This window comes from Carassius gibelio, chromosome A19 (genome assembly GCF_023724105.1).
Source record: "Carassius gibelio isolate Cgi1373 ecotype wild population from Czech Republic chromosome A19, carGib1.2-hapl.c, whole genome shotgun sequence".
Taxonomy (NCBI): domain Eukaryota; kingdom Metazoa; phylum Chordata; class Actinopteri; order Cypriniformes; family Cyprinidae; genus Carassius; species Carassius gibelio.
The window spans coordinates 945,001-961,593 of record NC_068389.1 but is presented as its reverse complement, the minus strand read 5'-3'; the positions used below and the strand labels follow the sequence as shown (position 1 = coordinate 961,593).

General features: G+C 36.4%; 4 non-coding genes and 2 pseudogenes across 4 annotated transcripts; all 6 read right to left on the bottom strand.

Annotated features, from left to right (window-relative positions):
• Positions 1 to 5,715: 5,715 nt before the first annotated feature.
• Positions 5,716 to 5,834, bottom strand: LOC127936111 (5S ribosomal RNA). Its single transcript, XR_008148221.1, has one exon. It is a non-coding gene; the product is annotated as a 5S ribosomal RNA (ribosomal RNA).
• A 640-nt stretch (positions 5,835 to 6,474) lies between these two features.
• LOC127936449 (uncharacterized) lies at positions 6,475 to 6,593 on the bottom strand (annotated as a pseudogene).
• A 776-nt stretch (positions 6,594 to 7,369) lies between these two features.
• On the bottom strand, positions 7,370 to 7,488 carry LOC127936130 (uncharacterized; annotated as a pseudogene).
• Positions 7,489 to 8,409: 921 nt separating this feature from the next.
• Positions 8,410 to 8,528, bottom strand: LOC127937800 (5S ribosomal RNA). Its single transcript, XR_008148578.1, has one exon. It is a non-coding gene; the product is annotated as a 5S ribosomal RNA (ribosomal RNA).
• Positions 8,529 to 9,325: 797 nt separating this feature from the next.
• Positions 9,326 to 9,444, bottom strand: LOC127937612 (5S ribosomal RNA). The gene has a single exon (XR_008148400.1). It is a non-coding gene; the product is annotated as a 5S ribosomal RNA (ribosomal RNA).
• A 6,595-nt stretch (positions 9,445 to 16,039) lies between these two features.
• Positions 16,040 to 16,158, bottom strand: LOC127935993 (5S ribosomal RNA). Its single transcript, XR_008148210.1, has one exon. It is a non-coding gene; the product is annotated as a 5S ribosomal RNA (ribosomal RNA).
• Between the last annotated feature and the right edge of the window lie 435 nt (positions 16,159 to 16,593).

The following is a 16,593-nucleotide window of genomic DNA, read 5'->3' as shown; positions in this document are numbered from 1 at the left end:
CCCTCCAAAATTTCTTTTGCAATTTCCCTCATTTTTCTCATAAAATCATCTAACCTTTCACAATAAAAAAACAGATGTAACAGTCCTTCCTTTTCTTTCATACACACTTTACACTTTGCATCATTTTGAATTCCTATTTTATGTAATCTCATCTCTGTTAATATACAATTGTGTCTCAATAAATAATTAAAATTCTCTAAAATTGGTTCCATATATTTCAACCTCACGTTTCCCCAAATTTCTTTTTCATTTAAGTCATCATATCTTTCTTTCCAGTAGTTCAAAGCTACTGGTTTTGTAAAAGCGATAGACCTAAAAATACTATACACATTCCTTACTTTGCATAAATTAAAATGAACGTTTTCCCCATTTAACCTTTTAAAAAATACATCTGGAAATTCATTCTCATCCCCACTCTCATAGTTTTCAATTCTTTCAATCCAGTCCTTTGGTATCGCTTTCTTTAAATCCTCATATTGTCCTTCTAACTTCCTTCTCCACGCCCTTTTGCCCCCCTCTCTCAATGCATCCACAACTGCCTGTAAAGGTACATAACCCTCTATCACCTCATACAATAGATCTTTTATTTGTCTCAAACCACAATCCCACCATTCTTTATAATACATGACCTTACCGTCCCTTATGATATTCGGATTTAAAAACAATGGTTGTTCTAAAAGCTGGGCCCTTCCTTTAGGTAAAATCAGTACATTTTCTGAAAATTCCCCCCATGATTCCAAAACCTCCACATAAAAACATGGCAGACCTTTTAACATCCAGCTTTTCATTTTCATCCATAAAACATTACATCCCATATTACATTTTTCCAGGTAATATTCCATGACTCTTTTCCAAATTACATCACTTTTGCTCTCTAGAAACTTCTGAACTGTTTTAATTCTCAGCGTTCTCATTCTTAAAAATGGATCTAAAAGTCCCAATCCTCCCTCCTTTATGTTTCCAAGTAATGTATCATATGCAATCTTAGCCCTTCCATTTCCCCATAAAAACTTTAAAACCAATTCTTTCATTTTTTTGTAGTACAGATGAGGCAATGGGGTTACTCCCAACACATACCAGACTTTCGACAGCATCAATGAATTTATAATTAAAACTTTCCCCCTTAGCTTTAAATCTCTAATTTGCCAAAATCTCAGTCTTTTTCCAATTCCATTTAAAACACCTTCCCAATTCAAAGTGTCTGCCTTATTAGAATCAATACCAACCCACAACCCCAAAATCTTGATGTGCTGCATTTCCTCCTTGAATTGTATATGCTGCGGTATTTCCTCTACTCTGCCAATCCTCATACACACACTTTTCCCCACATTTACTTTGGCTCCCGACCCTTTACAATATCTTTCTAAAATCCCCATTGCCCTATCAATACTTTGGATGTCTTCTACCAACAAGGTTGTATCATCTGCATACTGATACACTGCTTCTCTTTGGAAATGGTTCTTTATTTGTATTCCTTTGATTTCTCTGTCTGCCTTAATAGCCAAACCAAGTGGCTCGGCTACCAGAGAGTAAAGTAAGGCAGACAGTGGGCATCCTTGCCTGATCGACCTTGTTGGTTGAAAACAATCCGTTAAAAAACCATTGCATTTTATGCATGTTAACACATCTGAGTAAAAAATCCAAATCCATTTTCTAAAATTTTCTCCAAAACCAAAAGCCTTAAGAACATCAAATAAAAACTCATGCTCTACCCTGTCAAATGCCTTTTCTAAATCCAGACTTATTAAAAATCCCCCCTTTCCCTTCTCCTTCATATAATAAATTGTGTCTCTTATACTTTTAACCACATCTACTATATCTCTTCCTTGCACCCCGTATGCCTGTGTTGTTTTTATTATTTTTGGTAAAACCTTTTTTAATCTGTTTGCTAATACTTTTGCTAATATTTTAAAATCTGTATTCAACATGGATATAGGTCTAAAATTTTTAAGATCTTTTGGATTACCGCTTTTTTTGTAAATCATTTTTACCATGCCGATCTTCATTTTTTCACTCAACACCCCCTTCTTGAAAATTTCTTCAAAAACTTCTTTTAAAATTGGCACTAACATTTCTCTAAAAGTTTTATAAAATTCATTAGTCAAACCATCCACACCAGGGCTCTTTCCAGGTTTTAACTGTTGAATTGCAATATCTATTTCTTCTTCCTTAATTTCTTCATCACACAAAATCCTGTCCTCACCTGTTAACTTAGATTTAATTTGTTTAATCAAAAACTCCTCATCATTTTTTCCTATACCTTGTCCCTTAAACATGTCCATGTAATATTGCTTTACTGTTTTCTAAATTTCTTTAGTTTCTGTTTCTATTTCCCCTTTTTTATTTAAGACTTCTTTCAATAGATCAGCCTTCTGCCTATTTTGTTCTAAATTAAAGAAAAATTTTGTGCATCTTTCTCCCTCTACTGCATATTTTGCTTTACTTCTTATAATTGCACCCTTACATTTTTCCTCTTCTAATATCTTTAATTTATCTTGTAGCATTATTATTTTTTCAATTTCCTCTTTTCCATTGCTTTCTGACACTTTACTTAACTCATTATTCAGGAGTTTGGTTAATTCGGTTTCCTTCTGTCTTTCTAATTTTCTGACATTTTTGCTGTATTCTATTGAAAATGTCTTTATTTCCCACTTAACACTATCCCACCATACTCTTTTCTCTTCCCTATACATTCTATTAATTTTGCTTTCTTCCACAATCCCTTTAATACTTTCCTGATATGCATTACTCTTTAAAATCTTTGCATTTAAAACCCACACTCCCCCTCCCCTTTTCACACTTGAAGAATCTAATGTTAAAAATAAGAGAGAATGATCACTAAGACCAACTCGTTTATAATAAACATTAGTAATATTCCCTTGCATTTCCTCTGTACATAAAATATAATCAATCCTACTTTGTTTCAGTTCTTTTAAAACAAATTGTCTTCTTGAAAATTGCCTACTCGTTCTATTTCTTTCTCTCCACACATCAATCAATTTAAAATCCCCCATCAGTTTGTTCAACTCCTCCCTTCCCTTATCAGTCTTAAAAACCATATTACTTGCTAAGTCTAATTCTGTAAAAACAGTATTAAAATCCCCCATTAAAATCACCCTTTCATTAATTCTTACATTTGCAGATATTGTTTTAAAAAATTCCACCTTTTGCTTTTCTTCATTTGGAGCATGTATGTTACATATTGTACATCTCTCATTTCCTTTTTCTATTTCAACAGCTAAACATTTCCCTGCTCCATCATTAAACACCACACTTTCTTTTTCACACACCTCTCTTCTTATTAAAATAGCAACCCCTTTCCCAGTTTTCTCTGTACCATTATTACAATGTATATTCCCATCCCATACATTTTCAAACCTTTTAACACAATAATTTTTCCAATTCGTTTCTTGTAATACAAATACATCCACCCCTCTACATAATTCCCTCATATTTTCAAATTTCTCCACATCCATTAAACCTCGTGCATTAAATGAAACAACTCTTAAAAACATAAAAACAATATAAAATAAATAATTAAAACATTTCATTTTTTTTTCAGTCATGCTCCATATCTCTCAGTACATCAAATCTGTTCTCACAACCCTCCTTGTCTTTTAATATTCCTTGCCTTAAAAATCTTTTCTTTGCAATGTCTATATTGGGTGTTACCTTTAAAGTTCTTCTTCTTTGTATTCCTTCTCGTTCTTTCCTACGTTTCTCTTCTCCTTTTCTCTCCATTCTCCTCTCCTGATAACCTTCCTCGTCGTTTTGTTGTTCCCCATGTTCCTCGCTCATATCCATAGTCTTTTGCACAGTCCATTGAGATGTTGTTATTTCTCCATCTAGTTCTTTCTTCTTTTCTCCTGTGTCCCCCTGATGTTCTTTCTCTCCATTGTCCTCTCTCAGTCCACAGTGTTTCTCTTCTCCTTTTCTCTCCATTCTCCCCTCCTGATAACCTTCCTCATTGTTTTTTTGTTCCTCCTGTTCTTTGCTTATTTCCATGGTCCTTTGCACCGTCCCTTGTGATATTGTTTTTTCTCCATCATTTTCTTTTTCCTCTCCTCCTGTGTCTGCTTGATGTTCTTCCTCTTCATTTTCCTCTCCCAGTCCACAATCTTCCATCTCCTTGTTTAAAACATTGTCCATCTCGGTTTCCCTCTGCTTTTGCCCACCCACATTAACAACCATATCTGTTTCTTGTTCACTACTATTTTCTCCCTCCCCCATCCAACATTCGCACCTCACCAACACTTTCCTACATTCCGGGCACTTCACTGCATTGCAGCTTCTTGCCAAGTGCCCCTGCTCTTTGCACTGGTAACAAATAAAGTCCGGGCAATCTTTAAATACATGTCCTGGATCCATACACAATCTACAGGTTTTCACCTGCCGATCGTGTATAATCTGAAAGTACTGTGTGCCCTCAGCAGTCTCAAACTTGCTGCTATATGGTAGAGATACAACTTCCTTTGGGAACCTGACCTTTACATATCTCGTACCATCTGCTATTTCAGTACCCGGATATGTTCTTCTCTTAATGTTGGTTGAGGGAGTTACACCCCATGCCTCCAATTTATCTAATATATCCTGGTCATCAACATTTGCAGGCAAATGCATAAAAGAAACAACATATTCTCTTACTTGTAGCTTTCTAATCTCACAAAATTGTTGCCTGATTCTTAGTCCATCCTCTAGCTTTTCACACTCCTCCTCATTTGATAATGTGATCTCGAATTCTTTGCCTTGTCTTGGTCTTATCGCCAAAATCTTTCCTCCTCCAATTTTTTCATTCACTTCTTTGATAATATCCTGCACCGATCCATCTCTCACCTCTGCCAGATCCACAATTACAGTTGCTTCCTTTGAATAAATAATCATTTTCTTTGCCTCGTTGTATCCAAGCCGTTGTCCTGTAGTGTTTTCCGTGTCAAAGTCCCTGCGTCTTTCTCCTGCCATTTCATTTCCATGTAATCAGTCCAATTTTGAAAAAATAACAAAACAAAACCTCCAAAAATAAAAATCCTCCCCAGACAGCCTAGGCTGCTGGGAAGTGTTTGAACTTAAAAACAAAACAAAACAGAAAAACAGAAAAAAAGCTAACTTTAAACAAAAAATGGGTTTACAAACAACAATGGTGAGCCTACTCTCACCCACTACTGCCACCTCACTTCCTGCTAGCACTCTAGCGTTGCCAGGTTGGTATGGCCGTAAGCGAAGACTGCTGCAAAGAGAATGCTATTTAAAGATCAGCCAATCTACTCGCCAGTACATTATATAAGTAGGAAAGAAAACCCAAAAGCTTAAAGCACCTAGTATTCCTAGGCGGTCTCTCATCCAAGTACTAACCAGACCGAAACCTGCTAAAATTTAGAGATCGGGCATTGACTCTATTTTTTGCCAAATTTATTATATACTAAGTGAAAAAATTCCAAAAGCTTTAAGCACCTGGTATTCCTAGGCGGTCTTTCAACCAAGTACTAACCAGACCTAAACCTGCTAAGATTCATAGATCGGGCATTGACTCTTTTTTTTTTTTTTTGCAAGATTATTATATAATTCGTGAAAAATATCCAAAAATTTAAAGCACCTGGTATTCCCAGGCAGTCTCCCATCCATGTACTAACCTGGCCCAAACCTGCTTATATTCAGAGATCGGGCATTGACTCTATTTTTTGGCAAAATTATTATATACTAAGTGAAAAATTTCCAAAAAGCTTACAGTACCTGGTATTCCCAGGCGGTCTCCCATCCAAGTACTAACCAGGCCCAAACCTGCTTAACTTCCGAGATCAGACGAGATCGGGCATAGCCAGGCTGGTATGGCCGTAAGCGAAGACTGCTGCAAAGAGAAGGCTATTTAAAGATCAGCCAATCTACTCGCCAGTACATTATATAAGTAGGAAAGAAAACCCAAAAGCTTAAAGCACCTGGTATTCCTTGGCGGTCTCTCATCCAAGTACTAACTAGACCTAAACCTGCTAAAATTCAGAGATCGGGCATTGACTCTTTTTTTTTTTTTTGCAAGATTATTATATAATTTGTGAAAAATATCCAAAAATTTAAAGCACCTGGTATTCCCAGGCAGTCTCCCATCCATGTACTAACCTGGCCCAAACCTGCTTATATTCAGAGATCGGGCATTGACTCTATTTTTGGCCAAATTTATTATATACTAAGTGAAAAAATGCCAAAAGCTTAAAGCACCTGGTATTCCTTGGCGGTCTCTCATTCAAGTACTAACCAGACCTTAACCTGCTAAGATTCAGAGATCAGGCATTGACTCTTTTTTTTTTTTTTTGCAAGATTATTATATAATTCGTGAAAAATATCCAAAAATTTAAAGCACCTGGTATTCCCAGGCAGTCTCCCATCCATGTACTAACCTGGCCCAAACCTGCTTATATTGAGAGATCGGGCATTGACTCTATTTTTTGGCAAAATTATTATATACTAAGTGAAAAATTTCAAAAAAGCTTAGAGTACCTGGTATTCCCAGGCGGTCTCCCATCCAGGCACTAACCAGGCCCAAACCTGCTTAGCTTACGAGATCAGACAAGATCGGGCATAGCCAGGCTGGTATGGCCATAAGCGAAGACTGCTGCAAAGAGAAGGCTATTTAAAGATCAGCCAATCTACTCGCCAGTACATTATAAATGTAGGAAAGAAACCCCAAAAGCTTAAAGCACCTGGTATTCCTAGGCGGTCTCTCATCCAATTACTAACCTGGCCCAAACCTGCTTATATTCAGAGATCGGGCATTGACTCTATTTTTTGCCAAATTTATTATATACTAAGTGAAAAAATTCCAAAAGCTTAAAGCACATGGTATTCCTTGGCGGTCTCTCATCCAAATACTAACCAGATCTAAACCTACTAAGATTCAGAGATCGGGCATTGACTCTTTTTTATTTTGTTGCAAGATTATTATATAATTCGTGAAAAATATCCAAAAATTTAAAGCACCTGGTATTCCCAGGCAGTCTCCCATCCAAGTACTAACCTGGCCCAAACCTGCTTATATTCAGAGATCGGGCATTGACTCTATTTTTTGCCAAATTTATTATATACTAAGTGAAAAAAATTCCAAAAGCTTAAAGCACCTGGTATTCCTTGGCGGTCTCTCATCCAAGTACTAACCAGACCTAAACCTACTAAGATTCAGAGATCGGACATTGACTCTTTTTTTTTTTGTTGCAAGATTATTATATAATTCGTGAAAAATATCCAAACATTTAAAGCACCTGGTATTCCCAGGCAGTCTCCCATCCATGTACTAACCTGGCGCAAACCTGCTTATATTCAGAGATCGGGCATTGACTCTATTTTTTGGCAAAATTATTATATACTAAGTGAAAAATTTCAAAAAAGCTTAGAGCACCTGGTATTCCCAGGCGGTCTCCCATCCAGGCACTAACCAGGCCCAAACCTGCTTAGCTTACGAGATCAGACAAGATCGGGCATAGCCAGGCTGGTATGGCCATAAGCGAAGACTGCTGCAAAGAGAAGGCTATTTAAAGATCAGCCAATCTACTCGCCAGTACATTATAAAAGTAGGAAAGAAACCCCAAAAGCTTAAAGCACCTGGTATTCCTAGGCGGTCTCTCATCCAAGTACTAACCTGGCCCAAACCTGCTTATATTCAGAGATCGGGCATTGACTCTATTTTTTGCCAAATTTATTATATACTAAGTGAAAAAATTCCAAAAGCTTAAAGCACCTGGTATTCCTTGGCGGTCTCTCATCCAAGTACTAACCAGACCTAAACCTGCTAAGATTCAGAGATCGGGCATTGACTCTTTTTTTTTTTTTTTTTTTTTTACAAGATTATTATATAATTCCTGAAAAATATCCAAAAATTTAAAGCACCTGGTATTCCCAGGCAGTCTCCCATCCATGTACTAACCTGGCCCAAACCTGCTTATATTCAGAGATCGGGCATTGACTCAATTTTTTGCCAAATTTATTATATGCTAAGTGAAAAAATTCCAAAAGCTTAAAGCACCTGGTATTCCCAGGCAGTCTCCCATCCATGTACTAACCTGGCCCAAACCTGCTTATATTCAGAGATCGGGCATTGACTCTATTTTTTGCCAAATTTATTATATACTAAGTGAAAAAATTCCAAAAGCTTAAAGCACCTGATATTCCTTGGCGGTCTCTCATCCAAGTACTAACCAGACCTAAACCTGCTAAGATTCAGAGATCGGGCATTGACTCTTTTTTTTTTTTTTTTGCAAGATTATTATATAATTCGTGAAAAATATCCAAAAATTTAAAGCACCTGATATTCCCAGGCAGTCTCCCATCCATGTACTAACCTGGCGCAAACCTGCTTATATTCAGAGATCGGGCATTGACTCTATTTTTTGGCAAAATTATTATATACTAAGTGAAAAATTTCAAAAAAGCTTACAGTACCTGGTATTCCCAAGCGGTCTCCCATCCAGGCACTAACCAGGCCCAAACCTGCTTAGCTTCCGAGATCAGACAAGATCGGGCATAGCCAGGCTGGTATGGCCATAAGCGAAGACTGCTGCAAAGAGAAGGCTATTTAAAGATCAGCCAATCTACTCGCCAGTACATTATAAAAGTAGGAAAGAAACCCCAAAAGCTTAAAGCACCTGGTATTCCTAGGCGGTCTTTCATCCAATTACTAACCTGGCCCAAACCTGCTTATATTCAGAGATCGGGCATTGACTCTATTTTTTGCCAAATTTATTATATACTAAGTGAAAAAATTCCAAAAGCTTAAAGCACCTGGTATTCCTTGGCGGACTCTCATCCAAGTACTAACCAGACCTAAACCTGCTAAGATTCAGAGATCGGGCATTGACTCTTTTTTTTTATTTTTTTTTTTTTTTGCAAGATTATTATATAATTCATGAAAAATATCCAAACATTTAAAGCACCTGGTATTCCCAGGCAGTCTCCCATTCATGTACTAACCTGGCCCAAACCTGCTTATATTCAGAGATCGGGCATTGACTCTATTTTTTGCCAAATTTATTATATACTAAGTGAAAAAATTCCAAAAGCTTAAAGCACCTGGTATTCCTTGGCGGTCTCTCATCCAAGTACTAACCAGACCTAAACCTACTAAGATTCAGAGATCGGGCATTGACTCTTTTTTTTTCTTTTTTTTTTTTTTTGCAAGATTATTATATAATTCGTGAAAAATATCCAAAAATTTAAAGCACCTGATATTCCCAGGCAGTCTCCCATCCATGTACTAACCTGGCGCAAACCTGCTTATATTCAGAGATCGGGCATTGACTCTATTTTTTGGCAAAATTATTATATACTAAGTGAAAAATTTCAAAAAAGCTTACAGTACCTGGTATTCCCAGGCGGTCTCCCATCCAGGCACTAACCAGGCCCAAACCTGCTTAGCTTCCGAGATCAGACAAGATCGGGCATAGCCAGGCTGGTATGGCCATAAGCGAAGACTGCTGCAAAGAGAAGGCTATTTAAAGATCAGCCAATCTACTCGCCAGTACATTATAAAAGTAGGAAAGAAACCCCAAAAGCTTAAAGCACCTGGTATTCCTAGGCGGTCTTTCATCCAATTACTAACCTGGCCCAAACCTGCTTATATTCAGAGATCGGGCATTGACTCTATTTTTTGCCAAATTTATTATATACTAAGTGAAAAAATTCCAAAAGCTTAAAGCACCTGGTATTCCTTGGCGGACTCTCATCCAAGTACTAACCAGACCTAAACCTGCTAAGATTCAGAGATCGGGCATTGACTCTTTTTTTTTATTTTATTTTTTTTTTGGCAAAATTATTATATACTAAGTGAAAAATTTCAAAAAAGCTTAGAGTACCTGGTATTCCCAGGCGGTCTCCCATCCAGGCACTAACCAGGCCCAAACCTGCTTAGATTACGAGATCAGACAAGATTTTTTTTTTTTTTTTTTTTTTTTTTTTTTTTTTTTTTTATTATAAAAAATTTACATTCATTTAATTTGTTTTATACAGTTACAATCCATGACATTATTATTCATATTTCCCCCATAGCCAGTTTACACCATTTTCTTTCATTTCCAACATTGGATTCCCTCTTACAATCATTTCTATAAAATCATCCTCTTTGTTTTCCATTGAGAAATAATTCCATAACAGTCTCACAGAGTATTCCATCCTGTTTTTAAAGATTATGCACACATCAACATTTTTCCCATCATATTTCGCCATGTTTCTTCTCAACCATATTACATACTTTGCTATTGTTACACATAAATTAAAGGTATACATATTACAGTCATTATGACCAAATAAAAACATTGTTTCCCACTTCTTTTGGTCCTCATCATACTTCCCCTCCAAAATTTCTTTTGCAATTTCCCTCATTTTTCTCATAAAATCATCTAACCTTTCACAATAAAAAAACAGATGTAACAGTCCTTCCTTTTCTTTCATACACACTTTACACTTTGCATCATTTTGAATTCCTATTTTATGTAATCTCATCTCTGTTAATATACAATTGTGTCTCAATAAATAATTAAAATTCTCTAAAATTGGTTCCATATATTTCAACCTCACGTTTCCCCAAATTTCTTTTTCATTTAAGTCATCATATCTTTCTTTCCAGTAGTTCAAAGCTACTGGTTTTGTAAAAGCGATAGACCTAAAAATACTATACACATTCCTTACTTTGCATAAATTAAAATGAACGTTTTCCCCATTTAACCTTTTAAAAAATACATCTGGAAATTCATTCTCATCCCCACTCTCATAGTTTTCAATTCTTTCAATCCAGTCCTTTGGTATCGCTTTCTTTAAATCCTCATATTGTCCTTCTAACTTCCTTCTCCACGCCCTTTTGCCCCCCTCTCTCAATGCATCCACAACTGCCTGTAAAGGTACATAACCCTCTATCACCTCATACAATAGATCTTTTATTTGTCTCAAACCACAATCCCACCATTCTTTATAATACATGACCTTACCGTCCCTTATGATATTCGGATTTAAAAACAATGGTTGTTCTAAAAGCTGGGCCCTTCCTTTAGGTAAAATCAGTACATTTTCTGAAAATTCCCCCCATGATTCCAAAACCTCCACATAAAAACATGGCAGACCTTTTAACATCCAGCTTTTCATTTTCATCCATAAAACATTACATCCCATATTACATTTTTCCAGGTAATATTCCATGACTCTTTTCCAAATTACATCACTTTTGCTCTCTAGAAACTTCTGAACTGTTTTAATTCTCAGCGTTCTCATTCTTAAAAATGGATCTAAAAGTCCCAATCCTCCCTCCTTTATGTTTCCAAGTAATGTATCATATGCAATCTTAGCCCTTCCATTTCCCCATAAAAACTTTAAAACCAATTCTTTCATTTTTTTGTAGTACAGATGAGGCAATGGGGTTACTCCCAACACATACCAGACTTTCGACAGCATCAATGAATTTATAATTAAAACTTTCCCCCTTAGCTTTAAATCTCTAATTTGCCAAAATCTCAGTCTTTTTCCAATTCCATTTAAAACACCTTCCCAATTCAAAGTGTCTGCCTTATTAGAATCAATACCAACCCACAACCCCAAAATCTTGATGTGCTGCATTTCCTCCTTGAATTGTATATGCTGCGGTATTTCCTCTACTCTGCCAATCCTCATACACACACTTTTCCCCACATTTACTTTGGCTCCCGACCCTTTACAATATCTTTCTAAAATCCCCATTGCCCTATCAATACTTTGGATGTCTTCTACCAACAAGGTTGTATCATCTGCATACTGATACACTGCTTCTCTTTGGAAATGGTTCTTTATTTGTATTCCTTTGATTTCTCTGTCTGCCTTAATAGCCAAACCAAGTGGCTCGGCTACCAGAGAGTAAAGTAAGGCAGACAGTGGGCATCCTTGCCTGATCGACCTTGTTGGTTGAAAACAATCCGTTAAAAAACCATTGCATTTTATGCATGTTAACACATCTGAGTAAAAAATCCAAATCCATTTTCTAAAATTTTCTCCAAAACCAAAAGCCTTAAGAACATCAAATAAAAACTCATGCTCTACCCTGTCAAATGCCTTTTCTAAATCCAGACTTATTAAAAATCCCCCCTTTCCCTTCTCCTTCATATAATAAATTGTGTCTCTTATACTTTTAACCACATCTACTATATCTCTTCCTTGCACCCCGTATGCCTGTGTTGTTTTTATTATTTTTGGTAAAACCTTTTTTAATCTGTTTGCTAATACTTTTGCTAATATTTTAAAATCTGTATTCAACATGGATATAGGTCTAAAATTTTTAAGATCTTTTGGATTACCGCTTTTTTTGTAAATCATTTTTACCATGCCGATCTTCATTTTTTCACTCAACACCCCCTTCTTGAAAATTTCTTCAAAAACTTCTTTTAAAATTGGCACTAACATTTCTCTAAAAGTTTTATAAAATTCATTAGTCAAACCATCCACACCAGGGCTCTTTCCAGGTTTTAACTGTTGAATTGCAATATCTATTTCTTCTTCCTTAATTTCTTCATCACACAAAATCCTGTCCTCACCTGTTAACTTAGATTTAATTTGTTTAATCAAAAACTCCTCATCATTTTTTCCTATACCTTGTCCCTTAAACATGTCCATGTAATATTGCTTTACTGTTTTCTAAATTTCTTTAGTTTCTGTTTCTATTTCCCCTTTTTTATTTAAGACTTCTTTCAATAGATCAGCCTTCTGCCTATTTTGTTCTAAATTAAAGAAAAATTTTGTGCATCTTTCTCCCTCTACTGCATATTTTGCTTTACTTCTTATAATTGCACCCTTACATTTTTCCTCTTCTAATATCTTTAATTTATCTTGTAGCATTATTATTTTTTCAATTTCCTCTTTTCCATTGCTTTCTGACACTTTACTTAACTCATTATTCAGGAGTTTGGTTAATTCGGTTTCCTTCTGTCTTTCTAATTTTCTGACATTTTTGCTGTATTCTATTGAAAATGTCTTTATTTCCCACTTAACACTATCCCACCATACTCTTTTCTCTTCCCTATACATTCTATTAATTTTGCTTTCTTCCACAATCCCTTTAATACTTTCCTGATATGCATTACTCTTTAAAATCTTTGCATTTAAAACCCACACTCCCCCTCCCCTTTTCACACTTGAAGAATCTAATGTTAAAAATAAGAGAGAATGATCACTAAGACCAACTCGTTTATAATAAACATTAGTAATATTCCCTTGCATTTCCTCTGTACATAAAATATAATCAATCCTACTTTGTTTCAGTTCTTTTAAAACAAATTGTCTTCTTGAAAATTGCCTACTCGTTCTATTTCTTTCTCTCCACACATCAATCAATTTAAAATCCCCCATCAGTTTGTTCAACTCCTCCCTTCCCTTATCAGTCTTAAAAACCATATTACTTGCTAAGTCTAATTCTGTAAAAACAGTATTAAAATCCCCCATTAAAATCACCCTTTCATTAATTCTTACATTTGCAGATATTGTTTTAAAAAATTCCACCTTTTGCTTTTCTTCATTTGGAGCATGTATGTTACATATTGTACATCTCTCATTTCCTTTTTCTATTTCAACAGCTAAACATTTCCCTGCTCCATCATTAAACACCACACTTTCTTTTTCACACACCTCTCTTCTTATTAAAATAGCAACCCCTTTCCCAGTTTTCTCTGTACCATTATTACAATGTATATTCCCATCCCATACATTTTCAAACCTTTTAACACAATAATTTTTCCAATTCGTTTCTTGTAATACAAATACATCCACCCCTCTACATAATTCCCTCATATTTTCAAATTTCTCCACATCCATTAAACCTCGTGCATTAAATGAAACAACTCTTAAAAACATAAAAACAATATAAAATAAATAATTAAAACATTTCATTTTTTTTTCAGTCATGCTCCATATCTCTCAGTACATCAAATCTGTTCTCACAACCCTCCTTGTCTTTTAATATTCCTTGCCTTAAAAATCTTTTCTTTGCAATGTCTATATTGGGTGTTACCTTTAAAGTTCTTCTTCTTTGTATTCCTTCTCGTTCTTTCCTACGTTTCTCTTCTCCTTTTCTCTCCATTCTCCTCTCCTGATAACCTTCCTCGTCGTTTTGTTGTTCCCCATGTTCCTCGCTCATATCCATAGTCTTTTGCACAGTCCATTGAGATGTTGTTATTTCTCCATCTAGTTCTTTCTTCTTTTCTCCTGTGTCCCCCTGATGTTCTTTCTCTCCATTGTCCTCTCTCAGTCCACAGTGTTTCTCTTCTCCTTTTCTCTCCATTCTCCCCTCCTGATAACCTTCCTCATTGTTTTTTTGTTCCTCCTGTTCTTTGCTTATTTCCATGGTCCTTTGCACCGTCCCTTGTGATATTGTTTTTTCTCCATCATTTTCTTTTTCCTCTCCTCCTGTGTCTGCTTGATGTTCTTCCTCTTCATTTTCCTCTCCCAGTCCACAATCTTCCATCTCCTTGTTTAAAACATTGTCCATCTCGGTTTCCCTCTGCTTTTGCCCACCCACATTAACAACCATATCTGTTTCTTGTTCACTACTATTTTCTCCCTCCCCCATCCAACATTCGCACCTCACCAACACTTTCCTACATTCCGGGCACTTCACTGCATTGCAGCTTCTTGCCAAGTGCCCCTGCTCTTTGCACTGGTAACAAATAAAGTCCGGGCAATCTTTAAATACATGTCCTGGATCCATACACAATCTACAGGTTTTCACCTGCCGATCGTGTATAATCTGAAAGTACTGTGTGCCCTCAGCAGTCTCAAACTTGCTGCTATATGGTAGAGATACAACTTCCTTTGGGAACCTGACCTTTACATATCTCGTACCATCTGCTATTTCAGTACCCGGATATGTTCTTCTCTTAATGTTGGTTGAGGGAGTTACACCCCATGCCTCCAATTTATCTAATATATCCTGGTCATCAACATTTGCAGGCAAATGCATAAAAGAAACAACATATTCTCTTACTTGTAGCTTTCTAATCTCACAAAATTGTTGCCTGATTCTTAGTCCATCCTCTAGCTTTTCACACTCCTCCTCATTTGATAATGTGATCTCGAATTCTTTGCCTTGTCTTGGTCTTATCGCCAAAATCTTTCCTCCTCCAATTTTTTCATTCACTTCTTTGATAATATCCTGCACCGATCCATCTCTCACCTCTGCCAGATCCACAATTACAGTTGCTTCCTTTGAATAAATAATCATTTTCTTTGCCTCGTTGTATCCAAGCCGTTGTCCTGTAGTGTTTTCCGTGTCAAAGTCCCTGCGTCTTTCTCCTGCCATTTCATTTCCATGTAATCAGTCCAATTTTGAAAAAATAACAAAACAAAACCTCCAAAAATAAAAATCCTCCCCAGACAGCCTAGGCTGCTGGGAAGTGTTTGAACTTAAAAACAAAACAAAACAGAAAAACAGAAAAAAAGCTAACTTTAAACAAAAAATGGGTTTACAAACAACAATGGTGAGCCTACTCTCACCCACTACTGCCACCTCACTTCCTGCTAGCACTCTAGCGTTGCCAGGTTGGTATGGCCGTAAGCGAAGACTGCTGCAAAGAGAATGCTATTTAAAGATCAGCCAATCTACTCGCCAGTACATTATATAAGTAGGAAAGAAAACCCAAAAGCTTAAAGCACCTAGTATTCCTAGGCGGTCTCTCATCCAAGTACTAACCAGACCGAAACCTGCTAAAATTTAGAGATCGGGCATTGACTCTATTTTTTGCCAAATTTATTATATACTAAGTGAAAAAATTCCAAAAGCTTTAAGCACCTGGTATTCCTAGGCGGTCTTTCAACCAAGTACTAACCAGACCTAAACCTGCTAAGATTCATAGATCGGGCATTGACTCTTTTTTTTTTTTTTTGCAAGATTATTATATAATTCGTGAAAAATATCCAAAAATTTAAAGCACCTGGTATTCCCAGGCAGTCTCCCATCCATGTACTAACCTGGCCCAAACCTGCTTATATTCAGAGATCGGGCATTGACTCTATTTTTTGGCAAAATTATTATATACTAAGTGAAAAATTTCCAAAAAGCTTACAGTACCTGGTATTCCCAGGCGGTCTCCCATCCAAGTACTAACCAGGCCCAAACCTGCTTAACTTCCGAGATCAGACGAGATCGGGCATAGCCAGGCTGGTATGGCCGTAAGCGAAGACTGCTGCAAAGAGAAGGCTATTTAAAGATCAGCCAATCTACTCGCCAGTACATTATATAAGTAGGAAAGAAAACCCAAAAGCTTAAAGCACCTGGTATTCCTTGGCGGTCTCTCATCCAAGTACTAACTAGACCTAAACCTGCTAAAATTCAGAGATCGGGCATTGACTCTTTTTTTTTTTTTTGCAAGATTATTATATAATTTGTGAAAAATATCCAAAAATTTAAAGCACCTGGTATTCCCAGGCAGTCTCCCATCCATGTACTAACCTGGCCCAAACCTGCTTATATTCAGAGATCGGGCATTGACTCTATTTTTGGCCAAATTTATTATATACTAAGTGAAAAAATGCCAAAAGCTTAAAGCACCTGGTATTCCTTGGCGGTCTCTCATTCAAGTACTAACCAGACCTTAACCTGCTAAGATTCAG